The sequence below is a fragment of the Triticum aestivum genome, chromosome 3B (genome assembly GCF_018294505.1).
Source record: "Triticum aestivum cultivar Chinese Spring chromosome 3B, IWGSC CS RefSeq v2.1, whole genome shotgun sequence".
NCBI classification, from domain to species: Eukaryota; Viridiplantae; Streptophyta; class Magnoliopsida; order Poales; family Poaceae; genus Triticum; species Triticum aestivum.
Window position 1 is genome coordinate 388225271 of NC_057801.1, and position 9195 is coordinate 388234465.

The 9195-nt window shown below is 41.1% G+C and overlaps 1 long non-coding RNA gene across 1 annotated transcript; it reads left to right on the forward strand.

The window, feature by feature from the left end:
- Positions 1-1501: 1501 nt before the first annotated feature.
- Positions 1502-3930, forward strand: LOC123069991 (uncharacterized). Its single transcript, XR_006433287.1, has 2 exons — positions 1502-1812; positions 1900-3930. It is a non-coding gene; the product is annotated as an uncharacterized lncRNA (long non-coding RNA).
- Positions 3931-9195: the final 5265 nt, after the last annotated feature.

Genomic DNA, 9195 nt, shown 5'->3' on the forward strand with positions numbered 1-9195 from the left:
CACGCCCGTGCCTCTCGCGGAAGGAAAAAAAAAGAAAACATGTTTTTTTCTTTTCCATGGAGACACGGCCGTGCATCTCGCGAAATCACAATCATGCCTCTCGTGGAAGCAAAATCGTGCCTCTCACGGAAAAAAGGAAAACGTGTTTTTTCGTTTCCGAGAGGCACTCGCGAAAGCACAACCGTGCCTCTCGCGAAAGCAAAACCGTGTCTCTCCTGGTAGAAAAAAAAACAAAAAACACGTTTCTTTTTCGTTTCCGAGAGGCACGGCCGTGACTATCGCGAAAGCACAACCGTGCCTCTCGCGGAAGCAAAACCGCGCCTCTCGCGAAAGGAAAAAAACAAAAATGTGTTTGTTTTCGTTTCCGAGAGGCACTGCCATGATTCTCGCGAAATCAAAACAGTGCCTCTCGTAGAAGCAACACCGTGACTCTCGCGGAAAAAAAGATAAAAGAAAACGCATTTTTTTGAGTAATTTTTTTACTCAATTATTTTTTTTGTTCCAAGAGCTGAGGAAGACCGGTGGAAAACTGAAACGTCGAAACCCCCGAAAAAAACCGTTTAAAAAAACGAAAACGCGTGCGGAAAACTAAAAAAAATTAAATCCGAAGGAAGCGCCCAAAGCTCGACACGTGGCGGGTGGCTGAGAGCGCGTCAAGTGCGCTGATCGTTGTGAGGCTTCCGAAAGAGCGCTCGTTAATTAGTTGCTCCCAACTTTATAGGGGCAGAAGCCTCTCATTCAATTTAGGACATCGAGTTTGGATTGAGTTCTTAATTTTAACTTGGGAAAAAATTGTCAAAGAGTTGTGTTTAATTTTAAATTTGGTTCAAGGTTTGACTGGTCAATGATTTCTCTAGTCAATCGGCAAAAACCACTTCATAAAATATATCAGTCTCGCGCATGCTCTTGTCACTTGACAAACAGATAAATGCCAACATGCAACACTCTAGCACCAATATGAATTTAATTGAGTTGCCAAACTTTGACTTGGCGAACAATGTCTCAAGGAGCTCTCTCATTCAACCGATGTGTTTAATTTTAAATTTGATTCAGGATTTTAACTGATCAATGATCTCTTAAATCAATCCGAACAACCAATTTATAAAAATACAATAATCTCGCGCTTGCACATCACCTGAAAAAAAACTAAATGTCAACATACAATAGTGTAGTATCAATATAATACAACTGAACACCACTGCAAGATACTTCGCTGCATAGTGGGTTAATTTACAAATTAAGAACATTATAACCGCACCTAAAGCGAGCCCTCACAACGATTTGGGTTTCCGGCAGTCCGTTTTCGTGATCTGGGCATCTCTGGCCGTTAAACGTTCTATCCCGCATACTGTGCGTAATCCGGCCCGGCTGTCCTGTGGGCTGCTACTCCAGGGGCCGAAACCAAGGCTTCTGGTACACTGGGCCATCGGTCGGCCCATTCCAGCTCTAATTCATCGATCCAGTCCAACCGCCGCCGATACAGAGAGGAGTAGGAGGATGGCCGCAATTTCTGTGGATCGATCCGAGCCATCATAACCTAGCCGCAACCGCAAAATCCTCCCTTGTAGTTGCCCCCATCCATGTCCACCTCGACCCGATCACCGCTCCCGCCAGCCGACCCCGAGGCAGAGAGATCACCGGCCCAGGTTTATTTCCCCTTCAATACCATCCCCTACCCTGCCGCCATCACCAAAAGTTAAGTTTGATTGAGGACACCCGGTGCCTGCAATCGCCGGAGAAAGACGGTCACGAGAAGGAGAAGCCGCTGGCCCGCTCCGCACCGGCGACGCTCCTGCGAACCTCGCGAACCAGGTGCAAATAACCACCCTTGAACCTTTAAATTATTAATCCTCGAGTTGGAAGCCCAGTTTCACCTTCCATGTCATGTTATCGTTGCAGGGAAGAAGATGTGCCGCTAGGAATCTGTTCCGTCCATCCTCTACAGGTCAGTTTCTCTACCCCTTCTGTACATCCCCTATTTTTGATGGATTCACTTACTTGATCTGATCTCTGTTTTGGGGGAAGAGGAGATCAGAGGATGAGAACCAGATGATCCGACTATAGAAACTGGGAGAAATCAGAGGCTTGCCTGCCGTGATTTATTGCTTCTTATATCACGCAGGCGTTAGGGCTCTCCCAATCTCATCCTAGAGGAATAGGACACCTTGCATGACCGTGAGCGCCGCTGCTCATCTTAGCTTGTCAGATTAGGCCGGTTCAAGCAGTGTCTTAGGCACGCTACTATCCAAGGCGGTCTTCGCGCTTCCACCCTACATCCACACTATCCACCATGTCTCTCCCTAGATGTGTGGGGAGGAGCAAGCAGGAGGGAAGGAGGAGCACGCATGACTCCTCTGTCCTGTATGTATTTTCATTTATGATATATCCAAAACAGATTACTATAGATTAGTTCCCACAACTATTTATTAGATTGGTGCTTATATGAAAAAGATTGAAACACCTCGTTTTAACTTGATTGGTTCTCAAAGCCTTTCATATAGATTGAAACAATCGTGTCAGATGGAAGGATAATCTAATGTTGTGCTATCCTGTTTCGAATTGTAGGCCACATGATCATTTTGTGAGCACCAAACATGCAGTGCTTGATGCTTATATATATATAAAAGCGTAGAAAAATAATCTCTTAAGCTATCATGGTTTTCACAATATAATGTTCAGTTTTGAGTTAAGATACACTTTCGTACTGCTAGCCAATCTTTTTAGAGCTTGTCACTCCATAAACTAAAACTTGTGAATTCGATTGTCAAATATTTCTTTTGAGGGCCATCAACACCAAAATTTGTTCATAGTTATTCAGGTGCACTATTAGTTATATATGTTAGGCAAATCTCCCTCGGTGGAGATCCTGCAGTACTATAATTTTGTAGCTTCCTTGTAATGTATAAGATCACGATATACACCACATTCAGTTGCAAGGACGATGGCGATGAAAGTTGACAAGGTACTTGAAAGACTACCTGGAAGGAAGAAAAAGATGACCGTGGTAAGCCATTCTGAGCTGAAGTGTTCTATTTTTCTTATCAACAACTCCTCAAAATGCCATGCCATACCAATTCAGAGGTTTTTGACCCTGATAAATGTATTATTATTCTATTCTATTGGCCATTATGAAGGATGCATACTGAAAAAATTCAATAGAAGGCACATTTTTGCAAGTCATTGACAGTCTATATTTTTTTTAAGTTGGAAGAGTGTGTCATTGACACCCTTAATCTGAGGACTACACTTTGCATATTGACTTGATACATGCACTGTTTTTAATTACCATTTCTACCGTTTCTCAGATTTTGAACGTGAAATCAGGAGAAATGTTCTTGGGATTCTTGCCAAATGAGTAATCCTACTTAATATGCTTTTGTTATTCGAAACCTATTACAGCGGTCAGTCATGAGCATAGGGCATTGCTGCATTTTATTTGGATGTGTACAAATTTTTCATAATACCACCCTTTATTTTGCATCATTCATTTCGTCCAGTTTGGTCCTCACATATGTTCATCTTACTGTTCATTAGATGGTGTTCGACCTTAAGAGCTGGTGATTTCTGTACATGCACTGAACCAACGAAAGTTGTCATAGATTTTGTAGCTTTTACTTGGTAAGAACTAAGAATAATGTACACTCGTACTTGCTTAATTTTTAAATAGTTAAGTTTGTAATGTACATGAACAAGTGTAGCCACATGACTCACTTAATACTCTTTCTGATCCAGAATAAGTGTCAGATTTGAACTAAGGATAAACTAACCTTAGTTCAAAATTGCAATACGTATTTTGGATCGGAGAGAGTAGTATTTAGCGATGTCTTTGCCTTATTATTTATACTACTAAATTTTCATGTATTGATGTGAACAGAAAGGCCATGGTTGCATATTGGTTCTATATAAGTAGTACTTCCACTGTTTTTTCCCTATACAAATATATAAGGCTCTACTAACTATAACTTTCCATTTGGCTTCACTTTCCTATTACAATAATCTTTTGGCACATTGGTGGTCATAAAATGCGGGGTTGTAGATTTATGATCCAATTTATGAAATGCTACAAAAATCTTAGTAGACATGAAACTCAAAGGATGGCCAATATGACAATCAAATTATAGAAAATGACAGTTACTTGAAAAGATAAATATTTGGTTTGCCTTACATGATGGTTTTGAAGTTCTTTCGCAATTTAGTCCTTCCTATATATATTTGTAAAATTCACTATCATCCTATTGGAAAAATAGATGGGCGCAACAACGTGCGCCAATCATAATCCAGTAACACATAATTATACAACTAGAAAGAGACCATCAGAATACCGCATTATAAAAAACACTTCATCATCTCCCTACTCGTCAAATCAAATAATTTTTATTCTTTTGAAATTCCAATAACACTAACCATGCAGGAAAGCGTGCTGAATCCTTGTAGTATGTAACAACTGATGTGATCCCTAAACCAAAAATCTCCCTCACAATTGCGGTGATGACTACTTTTTTCAAGAAAACTTTTGACCTATCCATCTTCAATCATCGAAGTACAATGAACACCAAAAACAGTAAAAATTATATCCAGATCAGTAGACAACCTAGGGACGACTACATGTACTGAAACGAGTTGAAGGTGTGCCATCATCATCGCCACTCCCTCACTAGAATCGGGCAAAACTTCTTGTAGTAGACAATCCAGAAGTCGTCGTGCTAAGGCCCCATAGGACAACCACACCAGAACGACAACTGCCGCTCATGAAGAGTAGTACAGATCTGAAGGATCTAACATGAAGACGGATGGACATAGACGAACAACTACCATATTAAAGCAGATCGACCAAAGACAGATCCGTCGAAGACAAACCTCCACACGCTCTCCATGATGCTAGATGCACCATCAGAATGGGGGCTAGGCGGGCGAATGTTATTCCATCTTTAGGGAGCCACTGCCGTCTCGACTTTCTGAGCAGGACACAAACCCTAACAAAAATCAAAGAAAACATCTAAAAACGAAGCCCTCCGAACAGCAAGGTCCGGGATCTACCGCGCCCCATGGCCCTATGAGCACATGAGGCGACGCAGATTGGCGGTGCCGCCGACCGAAGGTGACGCAGATTGGCGGTGCCGCTGATGGGAGGCTAGAACCCTAATCGCTTGTTCACTAAGGAGGACAGAGTGGGGTGATCATTACTCATACGGAGGGAATTTGGTGATGACTACTAATCCATGTACTACACAATAGTTTTCTTATGTCATTCAGCCAAGATAAAATGATTTTAGGGGAGCCAAGATTGTTTGGTTCAACTTTACTTGTACAGCCTGCAAAAGAAAAACAAAACAAGAAACATTACTTATACACGGGCTGATTTCTTTTTCCTTTTTTAACACGGTGCAGTCGACGTCACGCACATACACACACTCACACCATACTCCTATGAACACCTCCGAGAGACAGGCACCTCGTAGTCGACGGAAACATCTCCTTCCACTGAACGAACATCGTCAGAAGTCGGAAATAAATTTTGAAAAATGTGAGCATTAGTATCAAGTATAGGACTTGAACCGTGGTGGGCTGAGGATCTATCCTCCTAACCAACTAACCACAAGTTGTTTCGCATATATGACTAACTTCTGTTGTACTATTTCTTACCTTGTTTCGGAAACTAGTTTTTAGACAATCTCTTTTTAGAACAAGTGCCTTAGAACAAGTGTCGCAGTGCTAATTGTAGTCACATGGGCCGCAGATTAAAGCCGAGTTCTTTAGGCTTGTCCCACAAATCATTTCCTTAATTTTTTCGCTTCCAAGGCCTCTTTGGTTCAAAGGAATATAATAAAATTTTCAAATAATTGTAATTATTATGATATTTTCTTTGTTAGTCATTTGATTCGTAAGATTGGATCCTATGAAAATGTTTTCTAAGAAATCATTTGTACTACATACCATTAGAAATCTAGCATCCACTCACAACTCCCTTTTACAATTTCTTTGTTTTACTGTGGCATCAAGCACTCTTTGGTATATATCACCGTGGTTAGCAAATCAAAGAGGCCCTAAACTACTAAGAGATAAACTAGCTTAGAGCTGAATCAAATTGAAGGAGCAACTTACTAGAGAAGCTGGGGAGGGGCGGCATATAGGAGAAGCCGCCAAAAAGAACTCGACCTAAGCAAGAAGCCGCTACTCATTTTTTCCGAGGAACCAGAAGGAGGGTTGCCTTTTTATTTAGACGAAAAAGAGGGTTTATGTACATATGCAATGAGATTTTTATGGGAACACATTGAAACCCCAAAAACATATCCAAAGGAAGCAAAACTAGCCAATACCCTCACTTTTACAAAAAAAACTAATGCCCACATGTGTGGCATCTTGCACATCGCCCACACGCCTTCATTACCACTCATTTTGCCACATGTGAACAAATGACATTGATGACCCACAAGTATAGGAGATCAACTGTAGCTCTTTTCGATAAGTAAGAGTGTCGAACCCAACGAGGAGCAGAAGGAAATGACAAGTGGTTTTCAGCAAGATAATGCGTGTAAGTGCTGAAATTGTAAGTAGCGGAGTAGTTTGATAGCAAGATAATTTATAACGAGCAAGTAACGGTATTAGTAACAAAAGTGCAACAAGGTAGCCCAATCCTTTTGAGGCAAAGGACATGCCAAAACGGTCTCTTATGATAACCAAAGCATTCTTGAGGGTACACGGGAATTTCATCTAGTCACTTTCATGTTGGTTCGATTTATGTTCGCTACTTTGATAATTTGATATGTGGGTGGACCGGTGCTTTGGTGTTATTCTTACTTGAACAAACCTCCTACTTATGATTAACCCTCCAGCAAGCATCCGTAAGTACGAGAAAAGTATTAAGAATAAATTCTAACCATAGCATTAAACTTTTGGATCCAATCGATCCCTTACGGAATAGCACATAAACTGGGGTTTAAGCTTCTGTCACTCTCGCAACCCATCATCTAATTGCTACTCCATAATGCATTCCCTTAGGCCAAAATATGGTGAAGTGTGATGTAGTCGACGTTCACATGACACCACTAGGGGAATCACAACATACATACTATCAAAATATCAAACACATATCAAGTTCACACGATTACTTGCAACATGATTTCTCCCGTGACCTCAAGAACAAAAGTAACTACTCACATATGATAAACATGCTCATGATCAGAGGAGTATTAAATAGCATATTGGATCTAAACATATAATCGTTGTAGCGACCAAACCTCAAACAATCTAGTCTCTGTGCATCAGTGTCATCCCTGGATCGGTAATGCTGACACGCACAATACTTGAGGATTTATAACAGAGTTTAAATCACACACTTATTACATCGAATATCTCAAAAGAGAACTTATTACAATAATATGGCTTAAGGCCATCTAAAAACGATAACAGCGGAAGGCCTGAAAGATAAAGTGAGTCCATCAACTCCAACGACATAGCTGAGTGAACGACAACGACCTATGGCACCTTACTCGTCATCTAAAAAGTCTGCACCATGAAATGTTGCAGCCCGAAATGGGCTAGCACATGGAATATGCTGGCAATGTAACACATAGAATAATGAACAAAATGAATGCTATCACTACATGCATATATGGCTAGTGGAAGTCTCTATGGTTACAGTTTTGCATAAAGCCAATTTTTTCCTACAACAAAGGAATAAATTTTATTTAACTATCATGGTGGTTGATAAACATTGAGAAGGTTCCTCCAACTCAATCCCAATTAAACATCATCATTAAACCAATCAAATTTATTTTAGAGTGATGAGATCAACATGATAATCTAAAAACCAGATACTCAAGATGTCCATAACCGGGGACACGGCTAACGATGATTAGTTTGTACACTCTGCAGAGGTTTGCGCACTTTTCCCCACAAGACTCGAACACATCCATGATCGGAGATTCGAGACATAGTCTTTCTGAAGCATTAACTCCCTACTCTGGGTAGATAGTACCACCTACAGCCCACTACATCTGCTAGTCTACCTCTTCAAGAGCTTCACGCAACTTACTCAACTATGCTAGAGCCCATATTGGCTTGTGGTTGCACACGAAAGTTTCTAGCATGAATAATCTTATGACCCCTTTGAGTCTGGGTGGCGAACCATAGGATGATCACACGGGTACTCCGGGATATCCTAGGACAACACTGGATTCTCCAGGTGCCCTGACAACCACTGGGTACTCCAGGGTGCCTTCAACCAATCCACCCAGATGTGTATTTAAGTAGCCATCTTAAGTTAACCATTAATTAACAGTACTCACATCTGTAATGGATACACTCACCCAATCCATGTCTACGAGCATAGCATAGCAATATAACCATAACGTAGAAGTAACTTCCAAAGGTTTGATAATAAAAAGGACAATAGGTTCTACCTCATCATCTACTTCCCAAACCCACATGTTACAACAGATCCTAACCATGCAATGTTTGAGGGTTGATCTAATGCATAAAAACAGGGTAATAAAGAGGTATGATCAAAGTGTTACTTGCCTTGCCGATGATCCGCAAAACCTAGAGACTCGTAGTAGCACGCTTCGCACTTCGGGTACTCTATCGCAAACAAACAATAACATACATAAGCACTCAACTAGAAGCATGCGTAAAACTCAAATAAGAGTGATCTAACCAGAAAGTTCAATTGATGAACTCCAGTTTGCAAAAAGAATCAAATCAAACGGAGCAAAGAAACTCAAACTACGAAAGAAACAAGATCCGATTACTAATCTGGCCTAAAGTCAAATTTTACAATACTAAAATCTTGTTCAAGTTGGTTAAACAGAAAGAGGACTTCGAGACAAAGATCTAGACGCTCGAATCACCTGAATCGGATAAACGAGCGAAAAGATAAACTAAAATGAAGATCAGGACAGAAATCGCGATCGAAAATAATCACGGGAAAACCCTGGAAAATAAGACGCGATGAACAGGCTAATGAACGAACGTTCGCTGTCTGCGGCTAACGGACGAACAACGTTCGTTAAAACGAATGTACGGACGGACGTCCACTATTTAACTAAAGCGAAAAAAACGAACCGATCAAAAAAAAATATAGCGTTTCCAAAAAAACCGATCGGTTTTTACCGAGAAAAACCGGCAGCGGCGGCGACTACCTCGGCGGCGGCGGCGGCGAGCGGCTCCAGCGACGGGGTCGGCGGCGGCTCCAGC